A 22,444-nucleotide genomic window follows, 5' to 3' on the forward strand; every position below is an offset into this window, starting at 1 on the left:
GAAATAGTAAAGGTCTATACTTTTATCCACTGTGCCACTACATGTCAGGCAAATGCCTATTTTTGAAAAATGACTAATTAACCACAGCATCCCTGTGCACTTCATGTAGACTACGTGTGAGCAAGATTTTTCAACTTGTAAATTCTGTGTGGTGGGCTTGTGAATTTAGTGACCCCCTTATAACTCCCTCCATTCAAAGGCCTTGGTTGAGAAACATTCATACATTGCCAAAGTCTTTCCAGAAATGTTGTTCTTAATCCTTAATTCTTCAATTAATTAGTGCTTTTAAGATAAAATGAAAGGGCCTGACCTGTGGTGGCGCAGTGGATAAAGTGTCAACCTGGAAACACTGAGGTTGCCGGTTCGAAACCCTGGGGTAGCCTGGTCAAGGCGCATATGGGAGTTGATGCTTCCTGCTCCTCCCCCCTTCTCTCTCTCTCTCTCTCTCTCCTCTCTATAATGAATAAATAAAATCTAAAAAAAAAAAAAAAAATTAAAAAAAAAAAAATGAAAGGAGAAAGGGAGGGAGGGAGGGAAGGAGGGAGGAAGGAGGTGTCCAGGTGCAATAAACAACATAAGGGCTACTTAAAATACAACAGTTAAAACCAAGACAAGCAGACAACTAGCTATAAAATCCCAAGATAGAGTGGTTGGAAAGTTAATTGTTTACCAAACCCTTATTAGTTCAACCTCACTGCCTGTTAAAGACTGCTATAGAAAGCGACCTGTGTTCAGACACGTCACTCCCATAAACCAACCACCTGTTGAATTTCAAGTGTGTGTCCGCAGAGGGACAGTCTTTGCTTGTTCAGCGCTGTATATATAAAAGTGGTATTTGCAGAAGGGTGTGTGACAGAAAAACTAAACAACTGAACTTCATTCATATTGTTTCCTGTTTCCTTCTTGATTCTTCAGAGGCACAAAACCTCGGACAAAACCTTGATTAATGAAGTGGCATCAGGAAGTGCCTACATTTTCATAGCCTGGTCGAGTTCAGTGAAAGTGTTTATTAACCAAGACAGCCTGTCCTGCCCTGACCCCGGGACACTGAAGACTCTGTGTGAACCGGACTCCTGGGTTTCTTCCTAACCACTCTCAGGGACAGGAATGCTTGGTAAGTTTTAATGAAACTTTTATATCCTCTTTGCATCAGAATGAAACTCTTTGTTTTTATTAGTCCAAATTGACTAATAATATATATTTCATTGCCATGGATATAAAAGTCCATTGTTCTTACTGTTCTTTGCTAACGATTTGTTTTAATGTAAAAGAAATATGGCTAACAGGGGGAAGAGGGGAAATCTCTACTGTACAGAACACTCCCTCAAATTTTCCCTCTCCTTTGCTACGATTCGTTTCTTCATGCTAGTTTGGGTTTGTGTGTTTTTTTTCCAAGTTAGAAGACGTATATTTTCATTTAATGCCAAGATTAAATTAAGCAAATTAAATTAAATCACAAGACCTCACTCAGTTCTTTTACTTCCTTATTGTTGGAAATATGATACCAAATTTCATAAAAGCAAGGAGTAAATTCAGGGGAATTATTTCTGAGGAAAACAGTTAAATATTTATTTATTTTTCATTGAAGACTAAAAACATAAATAGTGATAACATTTGCTCTTGAATATTTTGAAAGCCTTTTTGAACATGAATTTGATACAAATCTATGACTAACATTATATTGTTCTAGATATTCAACCGGACAATCTGAGGTAAAATGTTATGGGATATACCTCAAAAATTCAAATTGGATCAAATTGATGTTACTAAGTGGCCTGTTGTGTCACATAACAGGATACAGAAAACTCACCCAGTCTTCCTGGGCTCTTTCTGCTCAAGCCAAGGAGCAGTTACATCATCAACAATTAAAAACAAATGGGGTGCAACGTGTATAATTAATCTTTACAAGCACATGAACAAAATGCTGTTTTTTATTTCTAGAAGCCCAACCAAGAGTCATTTTACCTAGGACATTAGCAACAAACATGTTATTATGTTCCCAGCCAACATGTTATTATGAAAATTTTCAAAGTCAAAGAAAAATTAAAATAATTATTCCATGAACATTCAAATAGTGACCATGTAGATTCTACAATGAACATATGCTGTATTTATTGGCTTCTTCACATACTATCCAATATCTATATGGCTATCTATCCGTCCATCAATTCATCCTCTTTGCTTTTGTGATGATGCATTTTAAAGGTGCTGACTTCAGTCTACTTAACACTTAGGGATGCATATCACTAGACTTTAATACATAATGGCTTAACATTTTCCTTAAGATAAATTTCATGTACAATGAAATGGTATGTTGTACTATACCATACCATTTGATGAGTTTTTAATTTTTTTTTTTAGATTTTATTTATTGATTCCTTAGAGAGAAGCAAGAGAGAGAGAAGGGGGAAGGGGTGGGAAGCATCAACTCATAGTAGTTGCTTCTCTTATGTGCCTTAAGCGCGCAAGCCTGGGGTTTCAAACCAGTGACCTCAGCATCCCAAGCTTGATGCTTCATCCACTGTGCCACCACAGGCCAGACACCATTTGATGAGTTTTGATAAATATATATACATCTGTGTGCTCCAAACCCCTATCAAGATATATAGCATCAGCCTGACCAGGCGGTGGCACAGTGGATAGAGCATTGGACTGGGATTCCGAGGACCCAGGTTTGAGACCCCAAGGTCACCAGCTTGAGCGAGGGCTCATCTGGTTTGAGCAAAAAGCTCACCAGCTTGGACCCAAGGTCACTGGCTCAAGCGAGGGGTTACTTGGTCTGCTGAAGGCCTGCGGTCAAGGCACATATGAGAAAGCAATCAATGAATAACTAAGGTGTCGCAATGCGCAATGAAAAACTAATGATTGATGCTTCTCATCTCTGTTCCTGACTGTCTGTCCCTGTCTATCCCTCTCTCTGACTCTGTCTCTGTAAAAAAAAAAAATTTTTAATTTAAAAAAAAGATATATAGCATCATAGTTTCCTCATTCCCCTGCCTGCCTATCCATCCCTGCCCCGTCCCCAAGGCAAACACTCTTCTCCTTTATACATGCACTATGGTCATTCATGTTTTTGTGTGTATCAGTAAGCAGTCCTTTTTTATTGGGGAGTAGTACTTCAATCGTATCACACTGTATGAATATACCACAGTTTAGCCATTCTTTTGTTGATGGACACCTGAGCTTTATTCAGTTTTTGGCTCTTACGAACAAGCCTTCTATGAACATTCTTATACAAATCATTCTCTGGACATATGTTTCTAGCCTTTTGTATAAATACCTAGGAAAATAATTGCTGGATCATAATGCAGTATAGTTCTACTTAAACACTAACAGAGTCTCTTCCAAAGGGATTGTATCATTTGATCACCCTCATCAACACTGTATGAGAATTTCAGTTCCTCCACATCCTTGCCAATTTTGTGGTTGTAAGCCCTTTTGATTTCTGTCTTTCTGGTGTTTGGGTAATGCTTTCTCACTGTGGTTTTATTTGCATTCATTTGATGACTAATAACATTTTCCCACAGCCTTACTGGTCATCTATCTTCTTTTGTTAAATGTCTATTCAAATATTTGGCTCACCTTTTTAAAATTTAGATTCTTTTTATTATTGAGTTAATGGAGTTTTTGTAAGTATATGTTGTGGCTACAAGTCCTTTTTTTTCTTTTTTTCTTTTTTTTTTTTTTGTATTTTTCTGAAGCAAGAAACGGGGAGAGACAGACAGACTCTCGTATGCACCCTACCGGGATCCACTCAGCACGCCCACCAGGGGGCAATGCTCTGCCCACCAGGGGGCGATGCTCTGCCCCTCCGGGGCGTCGCTCTGTCACGACCAGAGCCATTCTAGCGCCTGGGGCAGAGGCCAAGGAGCCATCCCCAGCGCCTGGGCCATTTTTGCTCCAATGGAGCCTCGGCTGTGGGAGGGGAAGAGAGAGACAGAGAGGAAGGAGAGGGGGAGGGGTGGAGAAGCAGATGGGCACTTCTCCTATGTGCCCTGGCCGGGAATCAAACCCGGGACTTCTGCACGCCAGGCCGACACTCTACCACTGAGCCAACCGGCCAGGGCCTACAAGTCCTTTATCAAATTTATTTCATAAATATTTTTTCCCAGTTTGTGGCTTGCTCATTTTTTTTTTCTTAAAGATAGCTTGATGTGGCCCTGGCCGGTTGGCTCAGTGGTAGAGCGTCGGCCTGGTGTGCAGGAGTCCCAGGTTCGATTCCCAGCCAGGGCACACAGGAGAGGCACCCATCTGCTTCTCCACCCCTCCCCCTCTCCTTCCTCTCTGTCTCTCTCTTCCTCTCCCGCAGCCGAGGCTCCCTTGGAGCAAAAGATGGCCCGGGCGCTGGGGATGGCTCCTTGGCCTCTGCCCCAAGCGCTAGAGTGGCTCTGGTCGCGACAGAGCGACACCCTGGATGGGCAGAGCATCGCCCCCTGGTGGGCATGCCAGGTGGATCCTGGTCGGGCGCATGCGGGTGTCTGTCTGACTGCCTCCCTGTTTCCAGCTTCAGAAAAATACAAAAAAAAAAAAAAAAAAAAGATAGCTTGATGAACACTAGTTTTAAACTTTGATGAGGTCTAATTACCTAATTTTTATGGTTATTAATTTCTGCATACTATCTAAAAACAATCTTTTCTTATCCTAAGGCACAAAGATACCCTCCTGTGTATTTTTTTCCAGAAAACTTATCATTTCAGTTTTTATATACAGTTCTAAGACTATGTTGAATTTAGTTTTTGTGTATGGTGTGAAGCAGGAGTAGATGTTTTATGTTTTTTGTTTGGGGGTTTTTTTTGTTGTGTGTGGTGCTTTTTTTTTTTTCAGTACAGCTATCTAGTTGTTTTGCCACCATGAAAGTGTACTTTTTTTTCTCCACTATGCCAGGTACTACTTCAGGCACTATTCTAGGCTCAGTAAACAAAACAAGAAAAAATCCTTGCTCCTGTGATGCTTAACTTCTATTATTATACTAAACAAAAAGCATGATAAGTAAATAACTAGAAGGTGGTAAGTGGTTTGCAAAAATAAAACAAAGCAGGGTAAGGATATTGGTAGGGTTCGATATAAATAGGGTGGGAAGAGTAGACCATACTGAGAAGGTAACACATCTTAGCAAAGCCTTGGGGGGGGGAGCATTCAGCTATCTGGAGAAAGAGCATTTGGGGCACAGAGAACAGCCGGTCCACAGTCCTAGGATGGAAGCATGCCTGGAGTGAAGGAGCCACAGCCAGGTGGCCAGTGGACCCAGAGTGAAGTGAGAGAGGGACAGAGAAGTCGGAGCGAGAGCCTGAGACACAGTGGGAACCAGATCATGTAAAGCCTTCTAACAGGCAGGCCATTGAAAGGATGTTAGCTTTTACTCCGAGTGGAGTGGGAGTTAGAGTCAAGTTTTAAGCAGGTAAGTGATGGAGTATGACATATACCTTGCATGCTGTCATATGAACAGACTTAAGACAAGCAAGGAAGAAGCTGAGAGATCAGTTAGGAGGCTACTTCGTTGATCTTGTAAGTTGTAAGAGCTAAGAGTTCCTCAAACAGGGTGGTTGAAGACAAAGCCAACAGGTTTTCTTGAGGAAAGAGCCCATGAGGTGTTTAAGAAGAAGAGTTGAATATGACTAAGGATTTTGTCCCAAGTGACCAGAAGGGTAGAGAGTCTGTCAAATGAGAAGGGAAACACTATGGAGAAGTTAGGAGGTAAAATAAAGCAAGAAATCAGTTTTGAACATATGTTTGAGAAGTGGTATATAAAAATCCAAATGATGCATGAGATCATTGTCTAATAAAATCTCTTAAGTTCCTTGCAGCTTAGCTATAGTTATATACAGTGTGTCCGTAAAGTCATGGTGCACTTTACTGGTCACAGGAAAGCAACAAAAGATGATAGAATTGTGAAATCTGCACCAAATAAAAGAAAAACTCTCCCAGTTTCATATCTATTCAGTGCAGTTCAATGTGGGCTCATGCACAGATTTTTTAGGGCTCCTTAGGTAGCTATCCTGTATAGCCTCTACAGCAGGGGTCCCCAAACTACGGCCCGCAGGCCACATGCGGCCCCGTGAGTCCATTTATCCGGCCCCCACCACACTTCCAAAAGGGGCACCTCTTTCATTGGTGGTCAGTGAGAGGAGCACAGGATGCAGATGCACGTACTCCATGCATCCTGTGCTCCTGGAGTACTGTATATGGCGGCACCGCAAAGCGCCACGTCGCTCACGTACAGTACTACTTCTGGTGACGCGGGACGTACGCGTCACAGCTCCGGAAGCGTGTCATATCACTTGTTACGGCTAGCAGTGACAAATATGGAACCGACATTGACCATCTCATTAGCCAAAAGCAGGCCCATAGTTTCCATTGAAAGACTAGTCAGTTTGTTGATTTAAATTTACTTGTTCTTTATTTTAAATATTGTATTTGTTCCCATTTTGTTTTTTTACTTTAAAATAAGATATGTGCAGTGTGCATAGGGATTTGTTCATAGTTTTTTTATAGTCTGGCCCTCCAACGGTCTGAGGAACAGTGAACTGGCCCCCTGTGTAAAAAGTTTGGGGACCCCTGCTCTACAGACTCATCACTGTCTGATAGCCTACCAGAATGGGGTTTCTCCATCAAACTGCCGGTTTCCTTCAACTGCTTATCCCACCGAGTAATGTTATTCCTATGTGGTGGCGCTTCGTTATAAATGCGCCGATATTCATGTTGCATTTTGGTCACGGATTTGAATTTAGCGAGCCACAGAACACACTGAACTTTCCTCTGTACCGTCCACATCTCGACTGGCATGGCTGTGGGCTGCTCCGCTGTATACACGGTGTTACGTCATCATCTGTGCATGCGCACATGCTGCCACATCATCCTACAGAAATGGGAGGGTTTTCCTTTTATTTGGTGCAGATTTCACATTTCTATCGTCTTTTGTTGCTTTCCTGTGACTGGTAAAACGTGCACCATGACTTTACGGACACACTGTATTTTTAAAACACATTTGTTGTCGGCCGGTTGGCTCAGTGGTAGAGCGTCGGCCTGGCGTGCGGAAGTCCCTGGTTCGATTCTCGGCCAGGACACACAGGAGAGGCACCCATCTGCTTCTCCACCCCTCCCACTCTCCTTCCTCTCTGTCTCTTTCTTCCCCTCCCGCAGCCGAGGCTCCATTGGAGCAAACGATGGCCCGGGCGCTGGGGATGGCTGCTTGGCCTCTGCCCAGGCGCTAGAGTGGCTCTGGTCGCGACAGAGCGACGCCCCGGATGGGCAGAGCATCGCCCCCTGGTGGGCGTGCCGGGTGGATCCCAGTTGGGCGCATGCGGGAGTCTGTCTGACTGCCTCCCCGTTTCCAGCTTCAGAAAAATACAAAAAAATAAAAATAAAAAATAAAAAAAAAACACATTTGTTGTCTATGATAAGTTTTTTTTTATCTTCTATGCCGAAAGGTGAAAGTACCTTGGGCATTTTCCTGCCCATTTTGAAACCCACCATATTTTCACATATAGTATTTAAGTGCCAATTCTTTGTAGGAAAAATCACAGGATTTACTAGTGATTGAGCTTCACACCAGGATATAACTTTATCAGAGAAATATTCTTGTGACTATCACTAACAAAAAGAAGTAAATTTTAAAATTTCATTTTAAGAGTTTCATATAACAAATTGAATAGTTTTCTTAAATTGATTTCTATTTCTTCACATAACCATCTTATGTCTAGTATTAAGCCACCATTGTTATCACACAAAAAAATTATTTATAAACTGCTCTTGAACCTTAGCATGGCGTATCTTGTTATTTTAAAACTGTACTTGCACAGATAGACACAACTTCTGCCCTTCGGAATCTAGCAAACTGGAAATCACAGTATTGACTCACTGTAAAAAAGCCAAGGTCAATTACTCATGCCTACAACGGAGTCCGTAGTTGCAAAGAACGGGGTCAGTAAGATTCTACCATTCAGCAGTCCTGTACCCTCCATCACAGTTTGCCTGACATACAACAGGTAACCTCCACCCTTGACATTTAAGACTCAATTTAATAAAGTAGCTAATGATTTGTCTTGCTTCCCACTTCCAGGGCTCTGGCGAGCTCAGCCAAGCCTAACAGGAAGGAGGAAAACATGGGAGAGAGCCAGCCCACCCCATCTGACCCTGCCCCAACTCCTCCACCCCCAACAGTCACAGAGCACTTGCTCTGCACAGCCTGTGATCACAAAATGGGAAACCATGTTTCACTTTAAATAGAAACTTTGTAATGTGAAGCATATGTTTTTGGGAGGTGACTATACCTATGTCTGCCTTAAAATGGCAAGAAGCATGGGTAAAACCAGGACAGCCCTGCAAAGTTTTAGGAGCCCAAAGACGGGAATTCAAGGCATTGGAAGTAATATATGTTTAATGTCCTAAATAAAAGCTTTTTCTCTTTTAACAAAACTTAATGCAACCAAATGAAGGTGTCCAAAAAAAGTCTTAGATAGGTAGGATAAATGGGCTAAATAATATGAAATTTAGTGAGTAGAAATATGAAGGAGTAAGCAATCAACTATGAAAGTATGGAACATAAGAACTATGGTTTGCAAATTAGTAATAATAATACAGATGAAAAAAGCCATGGGGCCAGACCTGTGGTGGCGCAGTGGATAAAGTTTTGACCTGGAATGCTGAGGTCGCTGGTTCAAAACTCTGGGTTTGCCTGGTCAAGGCACATATGGGAGTTGATGCTTTCTGCTCCTCCCTTCTCTCTCTCTCTCTCTCTCTCTCTCTCTCTCTCTCCTCTCTAAAATAAATAAATAAAAATAAAATTAGGCCCTGGCCAGTTGGCTCAGCGGTAGAGCGTCGGCCTGGCGTGCGGGGGACCCGGGTTCGATTCCTGGCCAGGGCATATAGGAGAGGCGCCCATTTGCTTCTCCACCCCCCCCCTTCCTTCCTCTCTGTCTCTCTCTTCCCCTCCCGCAGCCGGGGCTCCATTGGAGCAAAAATGGCCCGGGCACTGGGGATGGCTCCTTGGCTTCTGCCCCAGGCACTAGAGTGGCTCTGGTCGTGGCAGAGCGACGCCCCCTGGTGGGCAGAGCGTCGCCCCTGGTGGGCGTGCCGGGTGGATCCCGGTCGGGCGCATGCGGGAGTCTGTCTGACTGTCTCTCCCCTTTTCTAGCTTCAGAAAAATGCAAAAAAAAATTTTTTTTTAATTTAATTTAATTTAAAAAGCCATTGGGTTGGGGGGGCTGATGAGGCAGTGGTGCAGTGGATAGAGCATTAGTCTGGGATGCGACTCGAAACCCTGAGGTCACCCGCATAAGCACGGGCTCATCTGGCTCGAGCACGAGATTGCTGGCTTGAGCATGGGATCATAGACCCCACGGTCACTGGCTTGAGCCCAAATGTCGCTGGCTTGAAGCCCATGGTCACTGACTTAAGCAAGGGGTCAATGGCTCAGCTGAAGCCCCCAGTCAACTAAGGTGCCACAATGAAGAAAGAACTGATGCTTCTCATCTCTTTGTCTATTTCTCCTTCTCTCTCACAAAAAAAAAAAAAAAAAGAAGAAGCAGCAGCAGCCGCCACCATAGAGAGCTTAGTATGACAGTCAGTAGAACATCTCTTTTTAAATGAGACCTAACTGGCAACCAAACCCAAGGCAAAAGGGCATAACTAAAACTGCTCTACTCGGCCGTGGGCACCCAGCCCGAAGCCTGTCTGCAGCCCGGGCACCACACTCCAGGAAGGAGAGGTGAGCACAGCCACGTCATATGACGAGTGTTTAGGCAAAGGAAAGCAAGTGCAAGCCACACATATTCAAATATTTCAAATATCTTCAAATATTTGAAGAGTCCTTACCCGAAAGAGAAACTCGCTAGCTCTCAGGAACTGGAGTAAAAACAACAAGGCAGGTTTAGCGCATCTGATGAAAGAGTTCTCTAATGAGCAGAGCTATCCTGGGGTTCACGGGCTTGTTTCCAAGGGTGGTGAGTTCCTTCTCTCTGGCGAACGTGAGCTTAGGCTGAGTGGCTATTCCACCGAAAGGGTTTAGGGAGAACTCAGTCACTGCATGGTATCTGGACAAGGTGATCTTTGATTTTCTTCTCAAATCTGGGATTTCATTTAGGGCAAAGTTCTCAGGAAGGAGATGGCTTTTTAGTCCAAGTTTGAAGAGAAGATGGCTTCAATTATGGAGTTGTCCAAGAAAAAGAAGTCATTATGATAGGGAATCCAAAATAAAGACTGAGAAAATTAATCATTTAACAGATTAAAATATGAAGTAGAAGCAGCAGTGACAGGAGCTGGAAACATATATCATCTGTCATTCAGCAAGTGCAACCAAGAAAACCAAGTTTCTGCCTCTGCACGTGTCTTAACCCTTCTGGGCTGCTATAGTAAAAACACCACGGAGTAGGCGGCTTCAACAGCATTCATTACTCACAGTTCTAGAGACTGGGGAGTCCAGGATCAAGAGGCTGGCAGATTGGTGCCCAGCGAGGTCCTGCTGCCTGGTTCATAGACGGCCATGTGCTGTCTGTTCTCACATGGCAGAAAGGATACGAGAGCTCTATGGCAGTGGTCCCCAACCCTGGGCCACCGACCGGTACCGGTCTGTGGGCCATTTGATACCGGTCCGCAGAGAAAGAATAAATAACTTACATTATTTCCGTTTTATTTATATTTAAGTCTGAACGATGTTTTATTTTTAAAAAATGACCAGATTCCCTCTGTTATATCCGTCTAAGACTCACTCTTGACGCTTGTCTCAGTCACGTGATACATTTATCCGTCCCACCCTAAAGGCCGGTCTGTGAAAATATTTTCTGACATTAAACCGGTCCGTGGCCCCCAAAAAAGGTTGGGGACCACTGCTCTATGGGGTCACCACCCTCATGACTTAACTAACCACCTCTCAAAGCCCCCCCCCACCAAGGACCCTGGGGGTTAGGATTTCAATATGAATTCTGGGGAGACTCACATACAGTCCATAACAGTGAGCCTATAAAGTGAAAAGATAATTCAGGAACACGTACATATACAACTGAATGTTGTTTCCAAATAGGTAAAGGTTCACAGTTCAAGGCCTTGTTTTGTAGATGATAACACACCATGACAGAAACGGACGTATAACCCTCTACACTCCTACAAACACAACTGAAAGAGGTGCTACTGGTTTCAAATTATGCAAACGAAGTCATCATTTCATGCAGCAGGTGAGTCTTGTCCAGAATTTTTAAAGGAGAGAGGGCTACTTGGTCTCAGGAAAAAGCGGGCAGACACATCCCGCAGGCCAGAGGAGTGGCGTGCGTGCGGGGTTAGCGGCCAGAGCCTGTGCGGGAAAGTGAGGCCCCGCAAATAGCTGTGAGCCGCACAGCTTTCAGACTTTCTCCCAGGGCCTCCCAAAGCAAGCGAGGGAACTCGAGGGTCTCATAGAATATTTTTTTCCCCAGCCTTTAGCTTTCTGATCAAGTTAGCTATAAGAGTCCAAAATACTAAAACAATTTCTTGGTTCCCAGAAAATTGTATGTATTTACTTACCGTGAATGAGCCCTCTGGATTGACTCGGGCAGGTTTTCCTGGATTAAGGCAATCATTTCCGCAGGCCCCTTCCGCCCGCCCCTCGGTGCATACACACAGCGCTGAAGTTAGGAAGGAATTCGCCCCGAAAGCGCGTGTCCTGCGCGGTCCCCACGCAATCATAACAGCACTCGAGGGTTTGCTCCAACATCCTCGGAACAAACGGATGGGGCACAGCAAGTGCGGCCAGCACCGCCAGCAACCCCAGAGAGAAAAGTGAAGCGACAAACGAGAAGGAACATCTCCCCCGTGCGGGCAATAACCGCAGCAAGCAGCACCATCCATCCCCAGCAGGCTGCCTAGTTTATTGAAGCCTTGAGATCCTTTTCAGAGCATACCTCGATTCCTCCGGGTGGGATCTGGTCAAGCGACAGAGTGCTTGAAATCACCCAGACTTCTGAATATCCCTCCAACCTGGATTTTCTGTCCTCGGCTAGGAAATTCGGCTCTCCGTGTCAACTTGCTTTGTCCATGCGCCGCCTTTATCCGCTCATGTATTATTCACTCACATTCGTTCCATGAGTATTTCATAGAAACATTACTGCCTACCGGTCATTTTTCGTAATTCTGAGGATCCAGAGGTTAACAATAGCTTTCATGGAGTTGTTTTTTTGTTTGTTTGTTTGTTTGTTTGTTTTTCCATGGGGAGAGAAAGAAAAACGCAATGGATAAGAACGGTGATGGAAATAATAAAACAAGGCAACGAAGAGCCTGCTTTAGATTGGTGCTCAAGTAAGGCCTCTGCAGACAAGTGCGCGTTAGGATGCACAGGCCCTAGATGGGGGAGACATGGGGGATGGGGGATGAAGGGTAGATCCCAGGCCCTGCCAGGGGCAGGGCTGTGCCGTTGCTCAGCTGCTCAGCAGGCTGAGCTCAGGATGACCAGAATCTCAAACAAGGTCAGCGTGCTGGAGCCAGAGCGTGTCCCAGGTGCTGCCATCAGTGAGGAAGCTGGGCAGGTGATGCAGGCCCTTGTAGGGAAGGGCTGGGGAGTAGGACTTGCTTCCACCGAAAGGCATTTGAGGGTTAAACAGAAGAAGGGTGTGCTCTGATTTACATGTATAAAGATCGTTCTGAAGAATAGCAGGAGTGTAAGATGATGGTTGGCAAAGATTAGTCTAATGACTCATTTTCCTCCCCAGATGAAGAAGATAATATCTGAGTTTAATCAGCTTCTGGGGATTATCCAAGTAATAATGACAAACCCAGGTGGCCATGCTCTAGTTATTAGTAAATGACTGCAACTTAAATAAACTTGGCTAAGCTTAGATATGACAGAATATGATGCACAATATGATAAGAGGGGTAAGATTTATTTTTATTATGTAAAAACAAAAATGAGTTATCTACAGTCTGCTACTAAATAATAATTGCAGTTAGTCCTACCCTGTGCTGAGCTACAGGGAACAATGATTCTTTTATACATCAAGTAAACTGAGATGGGCAAAAGTATCCAGAGATAAGACTAGATACACAGCCCAGGGGGAAATGCAGGCCATACAACCAATTGATTTTGAGAGGCTCCCACAAGAATGCTCAAGAGCAAGGAAAGTACAGGTAACACCATCATCTGAAAGCTTCATCTTTGCCTTTAAACAATAAACTTTTGACTGGTTTTAAGACCCAGAAGATGACCATAAACTGCCTTTTCTGGAATTAAGGGCATGATGGTGGAGAGCTCCTGGTGAAGGGTTAAGGGCTCTCAGCCCTGAGCACTAAACAGGAGATAATTGGGCCTAGTGTTGAATAGCCATAGTGTGGGGAAACAGCTGTATTAGGCTTGCTCACTGGTTTACCAGCTGCAAGCACTTTGCTTGATTCGTGCATGAGCACGTCCATGTAAGGCTATGGGTGCTTGGACTCAGCGTGGATTGTGGATGGCAGATTGCAGATTGCCTGCCTGCCTGCCCGCCTGCCACTGTGAGGGGCCTGAGAAGCGGTTTTCCCTGCCTGTTTGCTTGTCCACTGCTGTAAGACTCTATTAAATGGAATGGCCCAATGCTTTCTAACTCTGCAATTTCTCTACCATCTGCCCAAATCCAGTGTGGACCTGCCTGGCCTCTGCCACCGGCAATACACATAGATAGATGAAAAATACATATTACCGGACTACATCTTTTTACACAACTTTCAGTTACTGTGTCTTTTTTATGCATAGAATCACAGCATTGAGTATGAATACTGAGATAGAAATAGCTCACTGCATATGATCTATATGTATAGAAAACATTACTGACCTGACCTGTGGTGGCACAGTGGATAAAGCGTCGACCTGGAAATGCTGAGGTCGCCGGTTCAAAACCTTGGACTTGCCTGGTCAAGGCACATATGGGAGTTGATGCTTCTAGCTCCTCCTCCCCTTCTCTCTCTGTCTCTCCTTTCTCTCTCTCTCTGTCTCTCCCTCTCCTCTCTGAAAAAATAAATAAATAAATAAAATGTTTAAAAAAAAAAAAAGAAAACATTACTGGATGCCTCCTTCTAGAAACAGTTAAAATCAGTGAATATTCTGAGAATGGGATCAAACTTAAAAATATGGGAAACTATCTGGCACAAGTGTGTGATTCTATAGTGTATAATGAAACGTTAGAAAGCTTGAGTAAATGATTTCTTCTCCCTCCCATAGCACTTAGTCACCACTAGATGGCACCATTTCCTTCTTTTTTTCTGTTTTTGTTTTGTTATATTTTCTCATGAGGAACGAATCTTCATAGGATGTTGGCACTAAGAATGATTTTTTTTGTTCTCTGAGCAGCTTTAACTGATTTAATAGTCTTTATATTCTCTGGAGAAGCAACAGCATGGTCGATCTAATCCCACATATTGAAGGCGTGCACAATGTATGAGAGTACAGTCTACATCTCTACTAACCAGAGAAACTTTGAGGAATTAATACTCTCTACCACCGTTCACACAAGATCCGGTGGATTGTGTGTATGTGTGATCTTCATCTCCCCTCCTCCTCTTTGTACTGCATTTTTACCAGTGTTAGGACAACCTCCGAACCCCATGTAACCAGCCAACTTCCAAGACCCTCCTCCCCTTCCTTGCAGGTGGCCCTCAACTCCATCCCTCCCACACTAGTACTGCTGTGGAATCTAGGACAAAGCTAGAAATCTCACCCCCAGGCTCTTTCCCAGCTTTATTCTCTTTCTTCAACCTCTCCACACAGAAATGCAATTAAATTTCTCTGAGCAGTGCTACATCATGTCATTGTACTATCAAAGACCTTATATTCACCTTCTAACAGCATTTGGTTTGCTTTTGTGTGTATGTGAGAGAGAACATTTTATTTACCAAATGTCTAATTAAACTTACTATGTACCTTTTACAGATAAAAACTTAATTAATTTTCATCCTAATAAAATGAATCAATACTAGTATTACATCCAACTTCACCGTTAGAGAACTGAGCCACAGAAAAAGAGAGGACACTTGCCCAACATCGTAGAGCTAGTAAATGACTAATGATGAAACTCAAGTATTCTTTTTTTTTTTTTTTTTTTTTTTTTTTTTTGAAACTCAAGTATTCTGACTCAAGAGTCTGGGATTTTAACTAGTTTATTGCACTTGATTTTTTTTTTTTAATGTTCATACAACTTTCTCAATTCACAGTTTTAAATGTTTGAGCTGAAATGAACTGCTCCGGCGGCTGACAGATATTAGTCAGCTCTCACAGGACTGAGTGGCGAGCTCACACTGACATAGCCGGAAACAATGCCCAGCACTTGAAAACCTGCTGCATACGAGACACCGGACAAATGCCACAGGCAGCACAATTTACCGAAAAACACTTATGGCTGCATTATTCACTTTATTGCGTGTGATTCACGTCATGGAACAAGAATTCTAGGAAGGAAAGTGGCAAGCAGAGTTTAACTTTGAAGTTTGTCCATTTTAGTTTTCACAGCATGGCAGCCCTTCCCAAAGGCTTATACTTGAGGTTTGGGCCCTTGCTCAGTTCACAGAGAGCTCCTTATTTTAGAAAGCTTAGCTAACGTGAAAGCATCCGCTCACCATTGGTTGGGGAACCCTAAAGAGTAAACTTGGTAATGTACCAACTATAGCGATTGCACACACCCCACTTTTTCTACCCTCTACTTTTCTTACTCCCCACACGGTGTCTAAGAAAACAATCATGTTATAATAGCTTTGCTCTAATATAAAACTCAGCTAACATATTTAACACACCAGCTAAGTGTTCATTAAAAACTGCCTTAGGCCCTAGCTGGTAGAATGGCCCTGCCTTGGCTCAGCGGTAGAATGTCAGCCCGGCATCTGAAAGTCTCAGGTTCGATTCCCGACCAGGGCACACAGGTAAAGCGCCCATCTGCTTCTCTACCCTTCTCCCTCACCTCTATCTCTGTTTCTTTCTTCCCCTCCTGCAGCCGAGGCTCCACTGGAGCAAAATTGGCCCCGGCACTGAGGATGGCTCCATGGCCTCCGCCTCAGGCGCCAGAATGGCCCTGGTTGCAACAGAGCAACAGCCCAGATGGGCAGAGCATCGCCCCCTAGTGGACATGCTGGGTGGATCCCGGTTGGGCACATGCTGGAGTCTATCTCCCTGCCTCCCCACTTCTCAGTTCAGAAAAATACAAAAATAAAGAAATAAAAACAAAAAAAAAACTGCCTTACAAAGCTGGCCCTGATACTAAGCAATATGAAGAGGAGGAAGCAAATTGTATTGGAAAATCAGGAATTACCAACTGTTAGAATGAAACACCCCAAGGGCTGTGAAGATGTGGTGTCTCAAGGATGTAAAGACAGTGCTGACACACTGCATTTCTGATGGCCCATAGTTGGTATGTGTGCAGGTGATCCGGAGGCGCTAAAGCATCCTTTCCAGCTGGGGGAGAGGTGCTGTAACTGGAGCAAAAAGAAACGAGCTATCCAGCCATAAAAAGACATAAAGTGCCTTAAATGCTTACCGTTAAGTAAAAAAAGACAATTTGAAAAAGCTACATGTGATTCTAACTTAATGTAAATTATAGATTTCAGTTAATAATAATGTATCAATATTGGTTCATTAATTGTAATAAATATACCACACTAATGCAAGATGTTAATGGGAGAAATGGCAGGGATGGGGAGAGGGTACATGGTCCTCTCTGTACTATCCACTCAATGTTTCTGAACCTGAAACACCCCAATGAATTACTTCCCTAGAATAAACAGTATGAAGAATTTGGGATGAGTTACAATGGAAAGATATGAACTCTTTTTCTCTAGGATTGCTTAAAATTGTAACTATAACATTCCCACATGTCTGCAATGGTTTAAATATTTAGCATTTGTTGGCAAGAGAAGTGAAGGCAAAGATAAATGAATGGGACTACATCAGAATAAAAAGTTTTTGCTCAGCAAGAGAAACTGATATAAAAATAAACAGACAGCCAACTAAATGGGAAATGATATTTTCAAACAACAGCTCAGATAAGGGCCTAATATCCAAAATTTACAAAGAACTCATAAAACTCAACAACAAACAAACAAACAATCCCATAAAAAAATGGGAAGAGGACATGAACAGACACTTCTCCCAGGAAGAGATACAAATGGCCAACAGATATATGAAAAGATGCTCAGCTTCATTAGTTATTAGAGAAATGCAAATCAAAACTACAATGAGATACCACCTCACTCCTGTTAGATTAGCTATTATCAACAAAACGGGTAATAGCAAATGTTGGAGAGGCTGTGGAGAAAAAGGAACCCTCATTCACTGTTGGTGGGACTGTAAAGTAGTACAACCATTATGGAGGAAAGTATGGTGGTTCCTCAAAAAACTGCAAATAGAACTACCTTATGACCCAGCAATCCCTCTACTGGGTATATACCCCAAAACCTCAGAAACATTGATACGTGAAGACACATGTAGCCCCATGTTCATTGCAGCACTGTTCACAGTGGCCAAGACATGGAAACAACCAAAAAGCCCTTCAATAGAAGACTGGATAAAGAAGATGTGGCACATATACACTATGGAATACTACTCAGCCATAAGAAATGATGACATCAGACCATTTACAGCAAAATGGTGGGATCTTGATAACATTATAAGGAGTGAAATAAGTAAATCAGAAAAAAACAAGAACTACATGATTCCATACATTGGTGGAACATAAAAATGAGACTAAGAGACATGGACAAGAGTGTGGTGGTTACCAGGGGTGGGGGGAGGGAGGACATGGGAGGGAGGGAGGGAGAGAGTTAGGGGGAGGGGGAGGGGCACAGAGAACTAGATAGAGGGTGGCAGAGGAAAATCTGACTTTGGGCGAGGGGTACGCAACATAATTTAATGACAAAATAACCTAGACATGTTTTCTTTGAATATATGTACCCTGATTTATTAATGTCATCCCATTACCATTAATAAAAATTTATTTTAAAAAAAAAATATTTAGCATTTGTGTAGTAAATACTGAAAAACAAAAAGAAAGAGGTTACTCCGAACAGGATAATACTATAATTTTCCTCCAACAAAACTACTATTTCCTTTCCAAATACATGAGCTCTACTTTTTGAGTCTGAAATTAAAAGCTCTCATTGTTAAATTGTAAACATACTTATTTTAATTTGGACTAGATTTGATCCAGCTGCTCTGAGATCTAGTTTTTTCAGTTTAAAAAAAAATTTTTTTGCTTAGCCTGACCAGGCGGTGGCGCAATAGAGAGTCAGCCTGGGATGCAAAGGACCAGGTTCAAAACCTCGATGTCGCTGCCTTGAGCATAGGCTCATTCAGCTGGAGTGGGGCGGGGGTGGAGGGGCCCATCAGCTTGAGCACAAGGTCGCTGTCTTGAGCATGGGATCATAGACATGACCCCAAAGTCTCTGGTTTGAGCCCAAAGGTCACTGGCTCAGCTGCCCCGCCCCACATCAAGGCACATATTAGAAAGCAATCAACGAACAGCTAAGGGGCCGCAATGAAGAATTGATGCTTCCCATCTATCTCCCTTCCTGTCTGTCCTTTTCTCTATCTCTCTTCTATCTCTCTCACTTAAAAAAAATTGCTTCAATTTGAGATATATCTCGCCTGGCTGGCAGATGCCAGATAATTTCAGGCATATGAAATAAAGAGATTTTACTCTGAATTTGGGAATAGGCATATCAGATAGATATCAGTATTACTACTTCTTCCTTCATGAAATGAAATATACCCTATCTTTAATCCCAGGGTGGTGTCCAAAAACCTCACAGATGTGTATAAACATGAATTGACTTTGACATTCAGACTTCCATGTTCTCCTCCGATCTACACAGTGAAAGTAAAGGTGAAAGTTCATTTGTACCAACAGCTATGTCAAATTTCAAAATATGAGAGCACACTCTATTTTTGCCAGTCCCAGATGAATTGTTCCAGGTGCACAGAATATTATAACAAGTTTTAATAAAGTTCATGTGTTCGATTCTAAAATAAACAGTTACTGAACCAGTTCTCTGGATAAAGTGTGCTAAGCCGATGTTTGGTTTCTATTGAAGGTGAAGAAGTTTGTGGTGGTTCATGGAGCTTCCGTTCACCAACCTGGAAATGGCATTCATTTTATTGGCCTTTGTTATCTTTTCCTTATTTACCGCGGCTTCCATCTACACTAACCCGGACGAGAGGAATGAAGGTAAAAATAGAGAGGTCTTGCTGGTTAGTCTCTGCTTCCTTTTCCCTCCCAACCATCTCTGTGTAAGTTTGTTTGGATTGAATCAGGTTGGGTTCTATTCAGTATGGGAGGATGAGTCTGCTTTAGGGTGTGGTATGGTGTGTGTGTGAGTGGGTGAGTGAGAGAGACAGACAGACAGAAAGAATGGTTGCTTATTAAACAGCCTGAAACACCTACCATGGCACTTACTTTACCATCATTTCTTAGGAAATTTTGGAAATAGAAAAAACCATTCACATAACTTCTAATCCCAGAATCTGGGAGATCTAACACTTTGAACCCAACTCTTATATATGTAATATATTTTGTGTATATATGATAAAGACAGACATATGCGTATGTACACATATATGTATGTATTTATCTAATTTTATTTTCACTACCCTCCCATCCCTGTCCCTCATTATAAACATAATATGTGCTAAAAGCCCAATGTTTTAAAAAAAAATTTTTATTTTTATTTTTCTGAAGCTGGAAATGGGGAGAGACAGTCAGACAGACTTCTGCATGCGCCCGACTGGGATCCACCCGGCACGCCCACCAGGGGCAATGCTTTGCCCACCAGGGGGCGATGCTCTGCCCCTCCAGGGCGTCGCTCTGCTGCGACCAGAGCCACTCTAGCGCCTGGGGCAGAGGCCAAGGAGCCATCCCCAGCGCCCAGGCCATCTTTGCTCCAATGGAGCCTTGGCTGCGGGAGGGGAAGAGAGAAACAGAGAGGAAGGGGGTGGGGTGGAGAAGCAAATGGGCGCTTCTCCTATGTGCCCTGGCCAGGAATCGAACCCGGGTCCCCCGCACACCAGGCCAACGCTCTACCGCTGAGCCAACCGGCCAGGGCCTAAAAAATTTTAAAGGTAATTTTTTACAAGATAAATACAAATTAACAAAAACAAATCCTGTTATATATGGTGTGTGTGTGTGTGTGTGTGTGTGTGTTCATAGAACTATAAAAGGGAAGGAAAAGGATTAGAAGTTTTTCCTAACAAGTTCCTGTCAAACCCAAACATTTGAAAAATATATAGAAGTATTTTAAGAACTCAATACCACATGTTGGCTCATTGCCAATAATAACAATTAATAGCAAAAGAGTATAAAATTTAAATGGTAGTTCTTAATTTCACTGGCATTCAGGACCTACCAAGTTACATACAAAATTGGTGATAACTGACCATTTTTGAGGCCAAATATTATTTATACGTGTATGTATAGTATATGCCAAGTAAATTATACATATTTGTTGAGAATAAGATAAAATCATAAAAAGAAAATTGTGTTTCCTACAATTGTGATACCCCTACCGTCAATTTTTGGCTATATTAAAAGAAGTGCTCTCTGTGAAATGAAATTGCATTCTCTATCTGATAGATATACAACACTTGCAAATGTAGAAAACAAAAAGACACAGTAAATAGACATCCCAATTCGTGCTGACATGTAGATTGGAAAACATAATTGGAGTCCATAAAGTCCTTTCCTGCACCACATTTTGTTGTGTACAATGGGTAAAACCAAAATAGCAGTCACTTGAACTAGATAACAATGTATTTCGCATGGAAAGGAAGCTTGGTGGTAGGAAATTCGTGGCCGACACGGCACTCCCAGGTGTCTTGGATGCAGGCTACCTCTACCTTGGTTCTCTCCATCTTACCTTGCAGCTCCCCAGGCATGAACCAATATGGCTGACCCATCTTTTGCTGTCATGAATGCATGCCAGACCCCACAGAGAAGTAAGAATGGCACACTTCTTAACTTTAAGGGTGCTTCCTGAATTTTCACATACCACTTTCCTTTTGGCCAGGATTCAGTCCGGGTCCATACCCAAAAGGAAGCTGGGAAATGTAATTTCTATTCTGGAAGGCATGTACTGAGCTAGATTTTAGGTTTGTGTTCCTACAGGAAGGAGGGTACCACCGGAGCGCCTGCCAGACACTTAGACTCCTAACCATGTGGTCGTTATGGGGCTGGTAGTTATGATTAAGCCAGGGAGCACTGGAACTAGAGGAAATGTTAATAAAGCATCTTCCACTGATTCTTAGCCAGCAATGGATACCAGAAAGCATGTCATGTTTGAGGCCCATCACAAACCTAGTGAATACACATTTCTGGGACCATGTATCTTTAAACAAGCTCCCCGCACTATTCTAGTTTTTATTTCTGGTTAAAAAGCACTGAATCTAATTATTCATATTTCAGATGTGACAACAGAGACCTGAAAATGTGTAGTGAGTTCATTATCACAAGAGCCAGAACTCTAGCACATGTCCCCCAGTTCCAAGTGTACTGCCTCGTCTTCTACGCCACCTGGCTTCCCTAACTATACTCCGCGAGCAAGAGGAGACAGAGGGTTAGACCAGTCATAGAAATGTAGCTTCCCTTCACATTTGGTATCCCACTTCCCATAGTTTTTCCCCAATTCCTCCTATAACTAATGTTTACTTCCCACGCTAACTTTATTCCTCCATCTGAATAAGATCACACTGGTAGAACTACAACTAGAACTAGAACTTAGACGCTCACAAACTCCCATCAAAGAACGCCTTGGCCAAGTACTTGCTTCTCTTCATGACCGCCCGTCAGATGGAAGCACAATTTTACATGAGAATATAAAAGCTGTGCACTTGCCCGACAATGGTAAGACATGAGGAAAATCTACCTTCATTAAAATAGCAGGGCTCTTTGAATTGACTCTCTCAGCACAGCACAGGATTGCAGGAGCCACCAAAAACCAACTTAAAAGATGCAGAGTTAATTCCAGACATGTTTATTATACACCTAATAGGTTCGATCTATGAGTGACAAAAGATCTAAAGATAAATAGGAATCAGTTTCTAGCTCAGGAAGCAATAATCTAGTAGGAGACTCAGTTGTATAACCAGAGCAGAATTCATTCAGTAAATGGTCTGCCAGAGATTTTTTAAGAAAGACAATGGGTCACAATGGAAAGACTGAGATGGTCTTCCCAGAGATGATGGTCATCTTAGTGCAATTGGATACTGACGGAGTCAGAGTGGGTGCACTACAAATAGGAAAACAGCTGATGGAAAATTATCCAACTGGAAAAATTATATATATGTATATATAACAGAAAATCAGCTATAATTTTTTTTTTTTTTTTTTTTTACAGAGGAAGAGAGTGAGTCAGAGAGAGGGATAAACAGGGACAGACAGGAACGGAGAGAGATGAGAAGCATCAATCATTAGTTTTTCATTGCTCATTGCAACACCTTAGTTGTTCATTGATTGCTTTCTCATATGTGCCTTGACTG

The 22,444-nt window shown here is 42.7% G+C and overlaps 1 long non-coding RNA gene across 1 annotated transcript; it reads left to right on the top strand.

Annotated features, from left to right (window-relative positions):
* The first annotated feature begins 830 nt into the window (after nucleotides 1-830).
* Nucleotides 831-19,037, top strand: LOC136320250 (uncharacterized). Its single transcript, XR_010728283.1, has 3 exons — nucleotides 831-1,114; nucleotides 11,052-11,168; nucleotides 19,009-19,037. It is a non-coding gene; the product is annotated as an uncharacterized lncRNA (long non-coding RNA).
* Nucleotides 19,038-22,444: the final 3,407 nt, after the last annotated feature.

This window comes from Saccopteryx bilineata, chromosome 1 (assembly GCF_036850765.1).
Source record: "Saccopteryx bilineata isolate mSacBil1 chromosome 1, mSacBil1_pri_phased_curated, whole genome shotgun sequence".
Lineage (NCBI taxonomy): Eukaryota > Metazoa > Chordata > Mammalia > Chiroptera > Emballonuridae > Saccopteryx > Saccopteryx bilineata.